Source organism: Dreissena polymorpha, chromosome 1 (genome assembly GCF_020536995.1).
Source record: "Dreissena polymorpha isolate Duluth1 chromosome 1, UMN_Dpol_1.0, whole genome shotgun sequence".
Classification (NCBI taxonomy): domain Eukaryota; kingdom Metazoa; phylum Mollusca; class Bivalvia; order Myida; family Dreissenidae; genus Dreissena; species Dreissena polymorpha.
The window spans coordinates 5,605,060-5,621,208 of NC_068355.1; positions in this window are offsets into that span (position 1 = coordinate 5,605,060).

Consider the following 16,149-nt stretch of genomic DNA (forward strand, 5'->3'; position numbering starts at 1 on the left):
TGACAGTGATCATGTATTCTTTATGAATGAAATCTCCAGTTGTAAAGACACACCTCCGCATTGGACCAATGAAATCACTCGTATGTTTAAAATGTCAGTTAGTTGAAATGTATGTAAACAAAGGTTTCAAACGGCGCTGGACAGTTAGTCTTGATGCAGAATGTAACGACAAGAACGGTAATACTGTTTTTTCATACGTTTTATTGAATTATGGTATCGAACTACATGAACTTTGTAGGGAAGTTGCCCTTTACTCCGTGAAGATTTCAGTCTTAAAGACAGCATGATCACTGTCAACTGGGTCATGCGTGTTGTGTATCGTGTTATTTCTTAAAAGTTGACCCAGCATTTGTTAAAATATTGCAAGACATATACATTTCCAGAAAGGAAATTCATTTCTGCGTTGAATAAGACCGAGATCGTGAAAATCGCTGCAAAATTTATGAAGATATGGCTGTTCAAAGCGATGCACCCCGTTTTGGGCTGATTTTGAGTTGCATACCTTGTTATATATATATTTGATAGTGAAATAAAAATTTTTTCAGAAAAGTTAATTTTTCGTTATAATATGATTATTTATCATTCAAAATGATGTTTTCACTAATTATTATCATAGCCACACGCTAACCACCTGTGATATATTTGATAGTGAAATATTTTTTTTTTTCAGAAAAGTTAATTTTTCGTTATAATATGATTATTTATCATTCAAAATGATGTTTTCACTAATTAATATCATAGCCACACGCTAACCACCTGTGCCCCCAATGACCTAGATTTTGTCAGTTATCTGACAATCCAGAAGGTATTTGGCGAGGGCAGAGAAGACCGGGCTCCTAGCTGCTCCCTTGGGGTCTAGCACGTTGGAAAGGTTTAAAACTAGTCCATGGGAGTGCAATGCAGCTTCGAGGTGGTCCCTCTGCGCCTTATGGTTAGGACAGTGCAGCAGCATGTTTGGCGCAGTGAGGGGTTCATGGCACCTAGGACATGCGGGGTCTATACCGAGGACATACTTTCCCGTGCCACCGGGTAATAGGGTGGTTCCCATCCTCAGGCGCGTGATGGCTCTGTCAAGCACAATGCTTGCTGAGTATCTGTCTGGCGGCCTGAGGGTTTTCGCGGGTCTGGTAAAAGTATGTCGACGGGAAGACAAATTGTCGGTCCGGATATTCCACTCACCCATTACAAATTTCTTTGTCAGGGAGTAGAATTCGGTAGGTGCCAGGGGTTCCCCAGCATCTACGGCCCCCCTCAAGAGGCCCTCCTTGGGCCCCCTGTCTGCCTGCTCATTCCCACTGATGTTGACATGTGCTGGACACCATACTAATGTGACCTTTAAAGATTTATCTAGGCACTGTTGATAAAGTTCCAAGATGCTAGCTAAAATATCAGGCCTAGATCTGCTATTTCTGTTTTTTATAGACTCAAGAGATGACATTGAGTCTGATAAAATAGCAGTTTTAGTAGGTTTATTGACCAATATCCAGCACAGACAGTATTTACTTGCCAAAAGTTCTGCTGTAAAAATAGAGAGATTGTTGCTGAGCCTGTGCGTTTTGCTAATATTTTTTGAAGGAATTACAAAAGAGTTGGCTACCAATCCAGAGTTAGGGCATTTGGAGCCGTCAGTGTAGATTTTTAGATGCTCAGCATACATATTATCTATAAGAGAGAGAGAGCTTCTGACTTGATGAGTTGTGGCAAGTCAGTTTTTTTTTTATTAGATAGTGATAGGTCAACATCAATGGGTCCAAGCGTCCAGGGGGGGGGGGGTCTTGGAGGGCCTCAGGTCTGCTTCAGGTACCTTGTCGAGGCCGGCATCTTCAACAAGGGTCCTAATACTCGCACCAAAAGGTAGGGCGACATGCTTACGCTTAAGTATTTTCCCCTTGATGAAGGTGCCAGTCCCGACAAGTTTGTTAACCGGGTTTGAACCATGCCGAGACTTAGCCCTGGCTTATAAGTTAAGGGACTGTTGTTTTCTACGCAAGTCAAGAGGCAGCACACCGGCCTCCTCCTCAAGCAGTGCACCCGGTGTACAGTTTAGAGCTCTCAGAGATATCCTTAGGGCCTTGTGTTGAATGGCATCAACCATTTTGAGTGCGTTTGGCTTTGCACATGCATAGATCAGGGCTCCATAATCTAGCTTTGGACGTATAAGGGACTTGTAGAGAGTTAAGAGGCTATTTTTATCTGATCCGAAACCTGTGCCTCTTAACATTCTCATTAGATTTAGGTCCCTTTCGCTCCTTTCTGCCAAATATTTGAAGTGGTGAGTAAAGGTTAACTGTTTATCTAGGTACATACCTAGAAATTTCACCACTTTTTCAAAGATAATTTTGGTGCCGCCTAAATTTAAGTCCAAAGAGTGCTGAATTTGGTCGCCAAATAGTACTCCTACTGTTTTGGTTGGAGAAATTTTGAATCACCATTCAATTGCCCATTTCCATATGGAGTCTAAGCCTGCTTGAGCACTCTTTTGCAGCCGTAACATGTTAGACCCATTTAACCAAGTGCCTGAGTCATCGGCAAACTGGGAGTAAACCATCTAGAGTCTTTTGCGGCATCAGGTAGACCTTTTACGATGAGGGAGAACAGAGTCGGGGATAATACGGACCCCTGGGGGGTTCCGCGGTCAGTTATGGCTACCTCTGATAACTCCCCATCGACCCTGACCAGGATTTTACGGCCCTCTAGGAAAGCTCTGAGGTAGTGGAAACAGTATCCAGTGATTCCATAGTCAGCTAGCTTTTTTAATATGCCAAAGGTCCATGCTAAATCAAAGGCGGCCTGAAGGTCCAAAACAATTGCTAATATTGATTGCCCTTGCTTTTTTGCAGGAAGAATATCATGTTGTAATCTAGCTACCTGATCTAGAGTTTATCGCCCCTTCCTAAAGCCAGACTGGAAGGGGTTTAGTATGTTATTTGATTCCAATAAGTGTTCTAATCTATTTTTGACCATTATTTCTAATAATTTACCTGCGTGTGAACTTAAACTTATTGGACGATATGAGTTTGGATCATTTTTGTCCTTACCGGGTTTAGGAATTGGAATCACTGTGGCCTGCTTCCACTCGAGTGGTACCGTGCCTGTCCCATAGGTTAAGCCAAATTTTGAGAGTTATGGCTGGCATATTTTTAAACATTAAATATGCTATTTTGTCAGGCCCCGTGGCAGTGTTGCTCCTGGTGTTAATGGCACTTAATAATTCTGTTATAGTAAATGGTAAATTGAGAGGCGTGCTGTTGTCCCCAGGCTCATTGAAAATATTTTGGTGCTCAGTCTCAAACCGCTTTTGGTAATTCAAAGTTTCAACGGGAAGGTTTGAGTCCCTGGAGACAGATTGGAAGTGTCGTACCAAAAATTGAGCCTTTTCCCTTGGGGTAGTGGCAGTTTCGCCTTTGTATTTAAGTAGCGGTACAGGGGTGAATGATTTTCCTTTCATTCTGTGATTTTTTTGCCAAAAATCCCTAGTATTTTTCTTATTAATAATTGCTGAATCACAGAATTCTTTCCAATTTTGAGTTTTTGCGTCCAAAATAACCCGCTTTGTCTGATTTTCGAGGGACCTATAATTAAGAAGATAATGCTCAGCGGGGTTCTTTTTAAGAATTTTTAAAGCTTTTTTACGGGCCTGTACCGCCTTGGAGCACGCCTCATTACACCACGGGACCCTATTTCTGGCCTTAACCTTGCCGGAGGAGACCGGTATGCTACATTCCGCTATGGACAGTATCTTACTAGTTAAGATGTTACAAAACAGATTTGAGTCCTGAGAGTGAACATCTGCAAGGGAGAGATCTGAGAAGAGGTCCCTAAACTGAGCCCAATTAGCTTTTTCCAATAAAAACTTTTGCTCTCCTGAGCATTGAGCCTCAGTTCCCTGTGCAATATAGTTGAGCAGGGTAACCGGTTGTGGGAGGTGATCAGATCCCATGGTATCATTAACGGTTGCCCATGATGACGCACTTGCTATCCTGGCATTAACGGCAGTAAGGTCAATGTGGGAGTTTAAACCAGTGGGGTTAAGTCTGGTTGGAGAACCGTCATTGAGCAGTTTAAGATCTTGCTCGTCCAACCATTCACTCTTACCGCCCGACCTTCTGCATCTGAATTGATGGAACCCCAAGCAGGGTGATGTGCATAAAAGTCGCCTGTGAATATTAAATCAAAGGGTCCTTTAATGGTCCTTAATTCCTTAAAGAGGCCGTTCAGAGTTTCAAGATCACATCCTCTTGAATATAAATTTACCAGGATAAGAGGCCGGTTCTTGTCAATAACCAATTTAATTGCTAATGCCTCAATAGCAGTGCCATAATCAGATTTAAATTGGTTGTTCACTCCCAGGTGTTCATAATTAATTGAGTTTTTAATATATATGGCAAGGCCACCAGCAATATTATGGTTTAATATACCAAAATCTTTTAATTCACAGTTGTACCTAGGTATTTGTTTTACTGTACTATTGGAAAATTTGGTTTCCTGTAAGCATAGGATATGAGTATTAGGGTTATTATCAATAAAATACTTTTACTCTGTAAGTTTGTTGGCGGTAAGACCACCGACATTGAAAAAAATGATTGACAGATTACTGTCCATAGTGGCGTGAAATTAACCTGCGTTTAAACTGTTTAATTTTATGATGTGGAGATTTAACTCCTAGTTTATGGCCTGCACAGGCCCCTTTGAGTTTCGCGGGGGTCCTGGCAAGCCGAACAGGTTTCTTGTTTACGGAGAGGGGACCGCCGACCGGGGGAGGGGGGCATCCTGGATCTGCTATTTTTGGAGGATCCCCAGTTCCAGAATGGATTTTATTAGTTAGGGATTTATCAGGGGGGATGACCTTTGTTAGTGATTCTCTGCAATTTTTGAACCGAGAATCAATTTTGTTATAGATGTTTTAGTATGTCAGCAACCAGATCCGCCAGCTCGCTGAGATATATTTTCCTATATGTGGGGCCTGTTGCTGGCGGATCCTTGATTTTGATGAATGAATCCCCAGCAAACGAAATACGTCTGCTGGTGTTGTCGGCAGGGGAGCTCATTGGGGATGTCTGGGAGTCGACCATTCTGAAACGGTTAGGAGGGACACTAACTCGGGGCTCCTCCTCTATTTCGCAGACACCAGAGATAGTGAGATTATCCAATATACTGGAGTGCACCGACACCAGAGAGTCTCTCCCCGTCACATCAAACATGGAGTCGTCCGACAGTGTAGGACCACTACAGGTGGTGTCGCTAGCACCGTCGGTCAATGTGGTGGACGGGGAGGACCCCCTGGTAGCCACAGGAGGGCGTCTCTGAGTGGGTGAATCCCCCTGGATAGGCGATACAGGAGGGGTGGTGCGTAAATCAGGTGTGTGATTGGATACCGGTTCCACAAAAGTAACCTTGGTGGGGGTTCCATATTAAGAAGTTAAGGGGGGGGTACTCTTACCCACTAACCCCTCAACTATAGGACATAACCTCTCGGTTTGGGGCGTGATACTACTGGTAGAGGCATGTTTGGGTGATGACGTGGGACCGGTTGTGTTGATCGTGTTACGGGCGCCCACGCTGTGGCTCACAGTGTCGCATTGGACGTTGTTGTTTTTGTTTTTTATCGAGTGCACCGGGATTGTCTCCCATATGGCCATCGCCCCCAGAAAGACGTGTTAGTTAGTTACGGGGGATAGTGCAAGATACAGAAGACACCCCGTTCCAGAAGTGACCCTGGGTCTTTTAGTGCCCGGTGTATAGCACCTAGTATACTGCACCTCGGTTTAACGTCTCATGCGAAAGACGAGTTAGTTGGTTAGGTGCAGCGGGGGATCGAACCAGCAATCTCTGGATTGTGAAGCCAGTGTGTTACCACTAGACCACGGATCCGCTACGCATTGGACGTTTCGTCCCACTGATAATATATAGGCGGATAGGTGTGAATAATAACAGCAAACTTTCGCACCTTTGATTGTAACATCTGTTCAATGTTAAAACAAGATTGTTTTATTTCATGATTGTTTAAGAGTCAATTTACATGCTTATTACAATACATTAACAAAATATAATATAAAACATTTTCAAAACATTGACATTAACCATATCCAAAAGTAAATGCATACAATCATTTTAACAATATCTAGATTGATTTCATAAATATATTCAAACATTTGCAATAAATTGACATTAACAATATCAGAAGTGAATGCATACATACATTTTAACAATATCTAGATTTATTACATAAATATATTGAAACATTTGCAATAAATTGACATTAACAATATCAGAAGTGAATGCATATATACAATTTAAAATGTTTTAATACACATATACAAAAGTACATAAATATATAAACAAAAATACAACAGCATACTATCCTATCCTAAACATACACAAATCAGATATACAATGTATTGCATTTCAGAAGTCATCATTGTGGATTTTGTCCATGGTTGCGCTTGGTCCCAGCCCGATGATATGTCTGCACGCTCTTAGCAGTTCAGTAGTTGTTATGTCATCGTCTTCGTACTTCTCCCAGATCTCGAAGAGTCGCCCGTGAACTTGTTTTAATATTTTCCGGTGTACCCGAGTCAGGGCGTGTTCCAACACTAGGCGGATTGTTAGATCCACTGTTTCTGCCTCACGGCGCAACAGGAGGCACGTAAAACCCTAGGTCGCACTGACCCCAGTCTCACACGACAGATGCTGCCATCTTTCACATTCATCGCATGAGTTGGCTTTATCTTCTTCACCAACATTCCGTGCACAGTACACACAAGGATATTCGCAAGCCATTACTGGTTTTGTGAATACAACGAACAACACACGTTTTTATACTATCAATAAATCATTTTATTATATTTTTACAAACACGGTTTAACATTCTCAGAATCATCACTGCTACATGTGTAAATATCGAATGTCGAAATAATCTTCGTTTTAATGGAATTCCTGGCAGTGTTAATGAAGATTGGTCTTTGACAGAGAACAAACTAAGGTCATTTCTCAAATCTGAATTGCAATTGGGCGATCAAGCGGAACAAATTGAAATCGACAGAGCACACCGCATTAAATCCAAGGACGATCATAAATTTACTATAATTGCACGTTTTGTTCGCTATAAAGATTGTCAAATGATCCTCTCAAAAGCAAATGATGTATTAAAATCAAGAAGAGACTTTTCTGTGCAACATGACTATTCGGAACGTATCCGTAGGCACCGGAAAATACTAGGTGATCGCATGATTCAAGAACGCAGAAAAGGCAATTATTCGTCGATACGCTACGATAAACTAATTATAAACAATTGCATGTACAAATATGATGAGTTTACACAGCAGATAGTAAACATTGGTCAACGCCGTCCTACAACTCAGTCTAGCGATCGTGGGAATACACATGACAGAAGCAAACGATTGGATAACGACATGCACGGGAACAACGACGTAGACCCCCCCCCCCCACTAATCAGGGCCTCTGAAGAACACGTGGAAAGTGACAGCGACATTGACACATAGGGATTAGGCCGAGGCTATTTACAGAATAGCACGCCCTTTGAAGATATAAATATCCTCTCGTGGAACGTAAACGATTTACAGAAGTTTGTTGACAATTGTGAAGTGAAAGCATTTCTCTACATTTATAATATAATTGCACTAAATGAAACATGGAGTAAATTTAACGGAGAATTTAAAGAATTTTTAGAGTCTTACATATACATTCACTTTGATTTTGTAAGAAATATGAAAAAAATACATCTATAAGGAATAGTGGAGGTATTAGCGTGTACATTAAAAGCTTTCTTGCTAAACGGATCAATTTTCGCCGTATATTCGATACATTTGATAATTGCATTGTTTTATACTGTGAAATTTCAGCCTTTTTTAAGTGTGAAGTTATTATTATGTATTTTACCTATATTTCACCAGAAGGATCATGCTATTACAATGATAAGGAACAAAAGGATGGTATTATAAATATGCTCTCACACTTAGAATGTATTAGAGCATAATATTTTGACACTCCACTTTTTATTGCAGGAGATATGAATAGCAGATGTAAAGATTACCTAGATTTTATACCTGATGATACATTGTTTCATATTTTTGGTAATGTTGAATACGAAGGTAGCTATTTTGATTTACCTCGTTCTAACAGAGATAATCTCCGTGCAAATAATTTTAGCAAGTCTTTAGTCAACCTATGTTGTATTTATGATGCTCACTTTCTAAATGGGCGATTTTCTAGTGATATTGGTGGTAATTTTACCTGTATCTCAAATGATGGCGCCAGATTGGTGGATTACATGTTAGCGTCTTCCGGTTTATTTTATTACATAAAGGATTTTTGTGTAATCGATCGAGATGAATCAGACCATTTCCCATTCTCATGTTTGCTAAAGCTTAACCAACTACCTAACCCAACTACTGTTAATATAATGACAGGGAATCTTCTACCTATTAAAAGATTTAAATGGAAACAGGAAAAACTTACACAATTTATGGATGATTTTAAACACTTACTGCCAACCATATATGACTTACTGCGAGAATGCATTTCTCAGGATGTTAATTCAGCAGTTGAAACCATAACCTCTGTGTACTATAACGAAGCTCAGTGTATGCTGGTCAAACATTTTAGTAAATACACCTTTTCCAAGCCCCCGTGGTGGAATTCGATATGTGATACCCTCAGACAAAATATAAAGCATTACGAAAATTTCGAGAAACAAATTCTTCTCTTGACCTACGGACATATAAAGATAAGCGAAATGATTTCAAAAATTATTGCCGATCCTCGGTTAATAAATTTAAGGAATCCAACAGAAAATTATTATTTGACACCAGAACCGATCCCTGCTCCTTCTGGAAAGTTCTTAAAAAAGGTAAAACAATTGCGACTTAAGATGATAGTATTTCACCGTCTGAATGGTATCAGTACTTTTCCAGACTTTTGTATGATGAAAATGCTACTAATGTAGACCCATGTACTGATAATTTACATAATCTCGCTGATCCTACAGCCATTGTCTTAAACGAACCAATCACAATTGAGGAGATTCAAAGGTCTATTTCTACCTTATCTTTTGGGAAAAGTAGCGGTATTGATGGTATACCAGCAGAATTTTTCAAATATACCACGGATGACATATCTCCTATCTTGATACTTCTATTTAATCAGATATTTGAAACCGGTAGTATCCCTTTATCTTGGGGTTCTAGTGTCATAACTCCTATTCACAAATCTGGTCCGACATACATTCCTGGCAATTACAGAGGTATATCTATTTCTACCACAGTATACAAAATATTTTCTGGCATTATAAATAATCGATTGTCAAATTGGGCTGACAATAACAACAAGATAGATGAAGTAGTACTGGTATATTTATTACTGACGACATCCCAGACATTCTTTGTTTGATGTTTGCAGACGATGTGGCCGGATGTGCTGAAACTGCTGCAAAACTTCAACAGCAAATTAATATTATTGACCAATATTGTTATGAATCTGGTATGGTAATTAATTTGGACAAAACTGAGATAACCGTTTTTCGAAATGGCGGTCCTCTGCGCAAATACGAACACTTGTTTTATCGTGGAAATAAAATTAAAGTATCTTCTGTTTATAAATATTAAGGTATATTGCTAACATCAGGTCTCTCGTGGTCGTCTACCCACTCAAAACTAGTATCATAAGCTCAAAGAGCTCTATTTTCGATCAAAACATTTAAAAACCTTTTGGCTATTTTTCAACATCAGACTCATTTAAAAATGTTGACTCTATGGTGAAGCCAATTCTTTGTTATGCGTCCCAAATTTGGGGCTATGAATACGTTGATTCTATTGAAACTGTTCAAAACAAATATTGCAAAAATATACTACATGTTGCAAAAACCACAAACACGTGTATGGTTCTAGGGGACTGTGGTAGATTACTTTTATGTACGACATACTTTATCAATTGTATTCGATACTGGTGTACTTTATTAACCATGCCATCACACAGATATCCAAAACAATGTTACACTATGTTAAAATCGCTTGACGATGTAGGCAGAAAATGTTGGGTAACCAATGTTAAAACTCTCTTATACAAATACGGCTTTGGGTTCATATGGATAAGTCAAGATGGCGGAAACATAAATAGCTTTATTAGAATATTTAGACAGCGTGTTATCGACTGCTGTTCGCAAGACTGGCACGCTTCTGTTGAAAATTCGAGTAGATGTTATCACTATAGGCAAAGTCTTTTAAATGTTGAGAAATACATGTCATTAGATATTTATTTCAAATACCGTGCAGCCATTTCCAGATTTAGATTATCAAATCATAAATTAAATATTGAACTCGGTAGACATAGTGGTATATTGAAAGAAAACCGTATATGTAGTTATTGTACGGAAACGTATATGGTACACCCCAATAATGTGGTCATGCCGGAATAATTTATATCGACTTACTGTGAAATAACATGGTATGTCGACATAGTTTTGTAGCTTTTCCCACCTTAATTTTACTCGTCATAACGACATTAAGTTGAAGTCTCGACGTAAATGTGTCCGGCTTTTCCCGAAAAAATATTTGGTCGACATGATCTAAGTCAATAAATCTACATAATTTTTGGCGTCATGCTCTTGTGAGAATGACTTGCCATCATAGTTTTAGTCGACACGATGAGTTTTTTTTACGCCATGACACCTTTTTCATATCATGCCGTCATGGAATTCTGACATCATCACATTATTGCAACATTGGTTCAGTACTTCCGGGCGTCGAACAGAATTTTAGTTTCTGGTATATTCTTTCGAAACACGCAAGACCTCAGACAGTCCATTTTTACAGCAGGAATGCTTGGTATAAACGTAAAAATAACATACAATGTTTGCAAACAATACATATTTATGTGTTCGTTGGGTTTTTTGAGCATTGAGAGAGCTTAAATCTCGATTGAATCATTTATATATTTCTCTTTAACTAATACATGCAAAACGTGTGTATAACGACTCACAACTTTTTTTAATTGCAGAGTTGTGTCTTAGTGGTACTAATATATGTTGACTTATGGTTAGCTGTACTTTCAAATCAAGAAAGGGATGTTTGGATTTCGCGTTATCACAAACAGGGCTATACGCGTCTGGGTATATGTGGATTCTTGCTTTTCCTACACAACACTGCTCTCAGTTTGAGTCAACTGAAACGTATACTGCGAAGGTTAGGGCTCAAAAAACGCAACGCGTCGTCTCCTCTTCCAGACGTTATACGAGCGATTCGCTCAGTATATAAAAGAGGGATGGCTGAATGTGGTTTTAAAACTCTATGGAAACTGGTCAACACAATCACAAATGTCAAAGTTACCCAAGAAACAAAAAGGTGTTATTGAAGGTAATTGATCCTGAAGGTGTTGCTCTCAGGTCTTCACATCGCCTGCGACGCATAGTCTATACCAATAAAGGCCCTAATTTTACTATACACATTGATGGGTATGTTACGCTAAAGACTTTTGTAATTGTTATACACGGGGCGGTTGATGGATTTTCCAGATGCATATTATGGCTGGAGGCAAGTTATTCGAATAATGACCATCGAATTATGGCGGGCTTCTTTGTTAACTTTGTGAAACAGATTGGTTGCGTTCCACGTCTGGTTTGTGACGATGCAGGGGCAGAAAACGTTTAGGTACGGGCTATGCAGAAAGCGTTTAGGTTTAATGACAGAGATAACATGTCTGGAATGAACAGTTCCATGACTGGGAGATCCACTGGTAATAAAAGAATTGAACGTTTTTGGGTAAATTTTAGAGTCAGTTTTACTGTGTTTTGGAGGAACTATTTAAAGGATATGGTAGACAGCGGCTTGCTTCGGATTGATGATCCTGTGCATTTAGAATTCTTGAGATTCTGTTTCATACCATTAATACAACATGATCTGAACTATTTTACCCATCTATGGAATTCTCATCGGATTCGGCAGAAAAGACACTTGGAAGCACCAAATGGGATACCGACGGTAATGTACTACCAGTCTGAGGCGTATGGAACCTGAGATTTTTTATTTCGGCTTTCTTGCGAATTGGAAGTTTCGTTTCGAATTTTATTTACAATGTGTCGATGATCAACAAAAAATTGATATTCTTGATATTGGAATTGATCATGAAGTAGTTAAACGTTGTTTTTTTTCTTTGCTAAAATAAATTCACTCATTTTGTTGTACACATTTAAAGACATTGCAAACTTGTCAAAAAACAGATTAATCTTGTTCTTCATTTCATTGTCAGATTGCAAAAGAATGAATGAAACGTCACTTATTGTTTGAAAACATGGCGATCATTTAGTTATGAAATCCTCGTACATTGTGGAATGTTCCTTTCAAAATATGGTTCTTTCAAAATATTTATTAACATTTCATTTCAAACGTCAATATTTTAAACGAAATGACTGTTGTAAATCTTATATTTAATATTTACACGGGCACAAATATATATGTTTATTTTGTATTTTCTTTCTTGATTTTCTGTTCCTGAAACTCTAGTGTACATGTATATAGTACATGTTTGAAATAAATGTTCATTCTGCAATTCGATCTTATTTTTTTTGAATGGTCAAATGATTCGTTTATGAGGAAATGGAAAATTATTAAAATGCGACACAAAATTGGGCTATTTGTAGATCTATTTCAGGGCTAGTTAATGTGATCGGTCGTCTTCGACGTCCGTCAAATTTTTCACTAAAGCGAAATCACCTACTCAGCTATGTCAATGGCTTCAACCGTTTCACGAACACAATGCCCCCTACTTTGCCGGGTTGAAGCCATATATTTTATCATTGACCTTGAAGGATGACCTTGACATTTCACCATTCAAAATGTGCACCTCCATGAGATACGCTTGCATGCCAAATATCGAGTTGCTATCTTTGATATTGCAAAATTCGACCCTTGACCTTGAAGGATGACCTTGACCTTTCACCACTCAAAATGTGCAGCTCCATGAGATACACATGCATGCCAAATATCTTCAATATTGCAAAAGTTATGGGCAATGTTTAAGTTTTCGGACGGACGGACGAACGGACGGACGGACTGACGGACGAACAGACAGACTGATTGACGAACAGACAGACTGACAGTTCAAAAACTATATGCCACCCTTCAGGGGCATAAAAAGTTAAAGTTTTCGGACGGACTGACATACGCCATATATTTGACATTTGACCTTGAAGGATTATCTTGACCTTCACTTTTCACTACTCAAAATGTGCAGCTTCATGAGATACACATGCATGCAAAATATCAAGTTGCTATCGTCAATATTACAATAGTTATGGCCAATGTTAAAGTTTTCGGCCGGACGGACAGACGCCATATATTTGACATTTGATCTTGAAGGATGACATTGACCTCAACCTTTTGCCACTCAAAATGGTCAGCTCCTTGAGATACACATGCATGCAAAATATCATGTTGCTATCTTGAATATTGAAAAAGTTATGGCGAATGTTACAGTTTTCGGACGGACGGACAGACGCCAAATATTTGACATTTGACCTTGAAGGATGACATTGACCGTTTCTTTTCACCACTAAAATTGTGCAGCTCCATGAGATGCACGTGTATGACACATATCAAGTTGCTATGTTCAATATTGAAAAAGTTATGGCCATTAAAGTTTTCGGACGGACGGACGGACACACAGACTGACTGACGGACAGTTCAACTGCTATATGCCACCCTACCGGGGGCATAAAAATTTGAATATTTGTTTACGAGCCGGTATAGTTTTATATGAGTTGTGATACACGTACCCTTTGACTAGATTGGTCTATGGTCTGACCCTATATATATACATGTATATACTCAACCGGATTATTAATGTGTTATTGAAAGCGAATTATGCATTTGATCGCCAATTATACGTGCAGTCATCATTGTAAAACGACAAAAATGCACGGCGAATATAAAAAGTAACGCTTGACTTTAATGGCATTTTATTTTCTTGCAATTCATTACATGATAATAATTGCCCTATGTTTCACTAGTGTACATTATTCTGATTGACTATTAGGGATTTTCGAAACTACATAAGTTGTCTCCCATTCGGGTAGGTATCACGAGAATCCCGGGTAAAAGCGGTCCGTCTAAAATGCGTATATCCACGGATATGGCCGAAAAGTGCGGATATGGACGCATACAGCCAATATCGACACATTTTCTGCAATGTTCATTTCAATATTTAATATTTAAAAAAAATACACAATATGTGATGAATATGTTATTGTCTCAAAATATAACAATTTAATAGACATCTTTTTTCCAACTCTAAATTCATATCCGCGAACATGACGAAGTGCCAGAAGATTGTTTTAGGGCTACACACCGCAAGCAATATAACCACGCCGACACCACACTCTGTTGTATAAGTTTACATAATGTTTATATAATATACTGAATGTATTATTATTCTTGATGTCGTCTGAACACTTTAGTATTTAGATATACAATATGCTTTAGAAAATAGCAAAGTATTTTTGGGCCGATTAGCGCCAGACCACAAGTAATTAATGATGTTACTTTTTCCTGGTTATATTTTAATTTGAATACAAAATGTTGAATGTATTTAAATATACGGAATGTTATGAATGCAGTAAATATTGTCTAAAAATGTCACTGTTTCAAGTGGCATTTTTCATTTGAAAATAAATGATGATTTTAAATGCGCAAATTTGATAAAATCGACGAATGTGGTTTATCCAATAAAGGATCTATATTTTTAGTGCTATAATAACTTTATGCAAGTTAAAAATATCTTACATTTGAGTGTTACTATTTATTTTATGCTTTCCGGTGGTTTATTGAGAAATATTAGCGAATGAAAACTGATAATTTAACTGTTTCAAACAGTAAAAATTAACACTGAAAATTATCGATAATTTTTTACTTTTTACTGTGAAATGACGTCATTTTTTTACGAAATAACGTCATTACCCCAGCGAAAATCTTTAGTTAAACTCTTAAACAATGTGTCCAGATTTTCGTAATTCCATCTTGACAGAGTTGTCGTTCGTGCGGGTATGTATACCTACTTCCGGTGTTAAGGAAAACAATGGGGACAAATTACTGTTCCATCGTAAAATTCCATAATTTTAGCGGTATAATCGGTAAATTTTCAAAAAAAAGTAAAATTACATAAATCGCATAAGGACTCATGTACAGGAAAATCTTGGATGATAGCAATTAGCCGAAAAATTTGTTTACGACGGCGTATACTCGCGTCTAATTTGACCACTTTCGAGACGGAATCGGTCCAAACTCTGTTGACCAAATCAAAATTTCTACTGAAAATTTACATCAGCGCAAAGTAGTACCAAAACATGAAAGAAAGCAGCAATTATTAAGACAGCCACTTCCAGAAAATATCCCTGTCACCTCTGCCCTATATTTCCATTCGTAAGTATCAGACAGGTAGCATGTTTTGTAGTCATAATCCATATTGTCCACACCATGGTCAAAGGGATAATACAAATATACATTTCCCCTATAGTTTTATCCATTCCTATAAATTCAGCCACCAAATGCAAGTCATTTTTTGATAGACGTGAGGTATTTATCGTATTTTTGTCAGAAAAAGTTTAACATGATATTAAAAGGGTAAAATAAAACAATAGATATAGTCAAATTTTGATAATGTATTTCTTTTATTCTAAATTATTTAACATACATGCATACATGTAAGCGTTATGCATATAAACCAACACATTCATGAACATTTCATTACTTATAATGAATAATATGTCCGTCACATAAAATGAAAAAAAAAAAAAAACACCCACCCGCCCTTATTTTCCCCAAAATTTGGAGGATAATCTAGTTATTTATTTTCTATTGCCTAATGTTGAAAATTCCATTACAAATGTCTCGTTTTTTGGTTTATTTTTTTGGTGTTTTTAATTCATATACACTTATATTTGTTAATGCAGCATCACCTTACTAAAACAATATCCCGGAAAGAGAAAAATAATGCATTTGAATATCAACCGTACTTTCGTTTAAACAACTGACGACAGAAATGATTCGATTTACGATGTGAATCCCAATTTAGTTTTAGTGAAGATTCGTTCATAAGACACAAAGACACTATTTTGTTTTACGGATCATTTCGGCTTAGAGG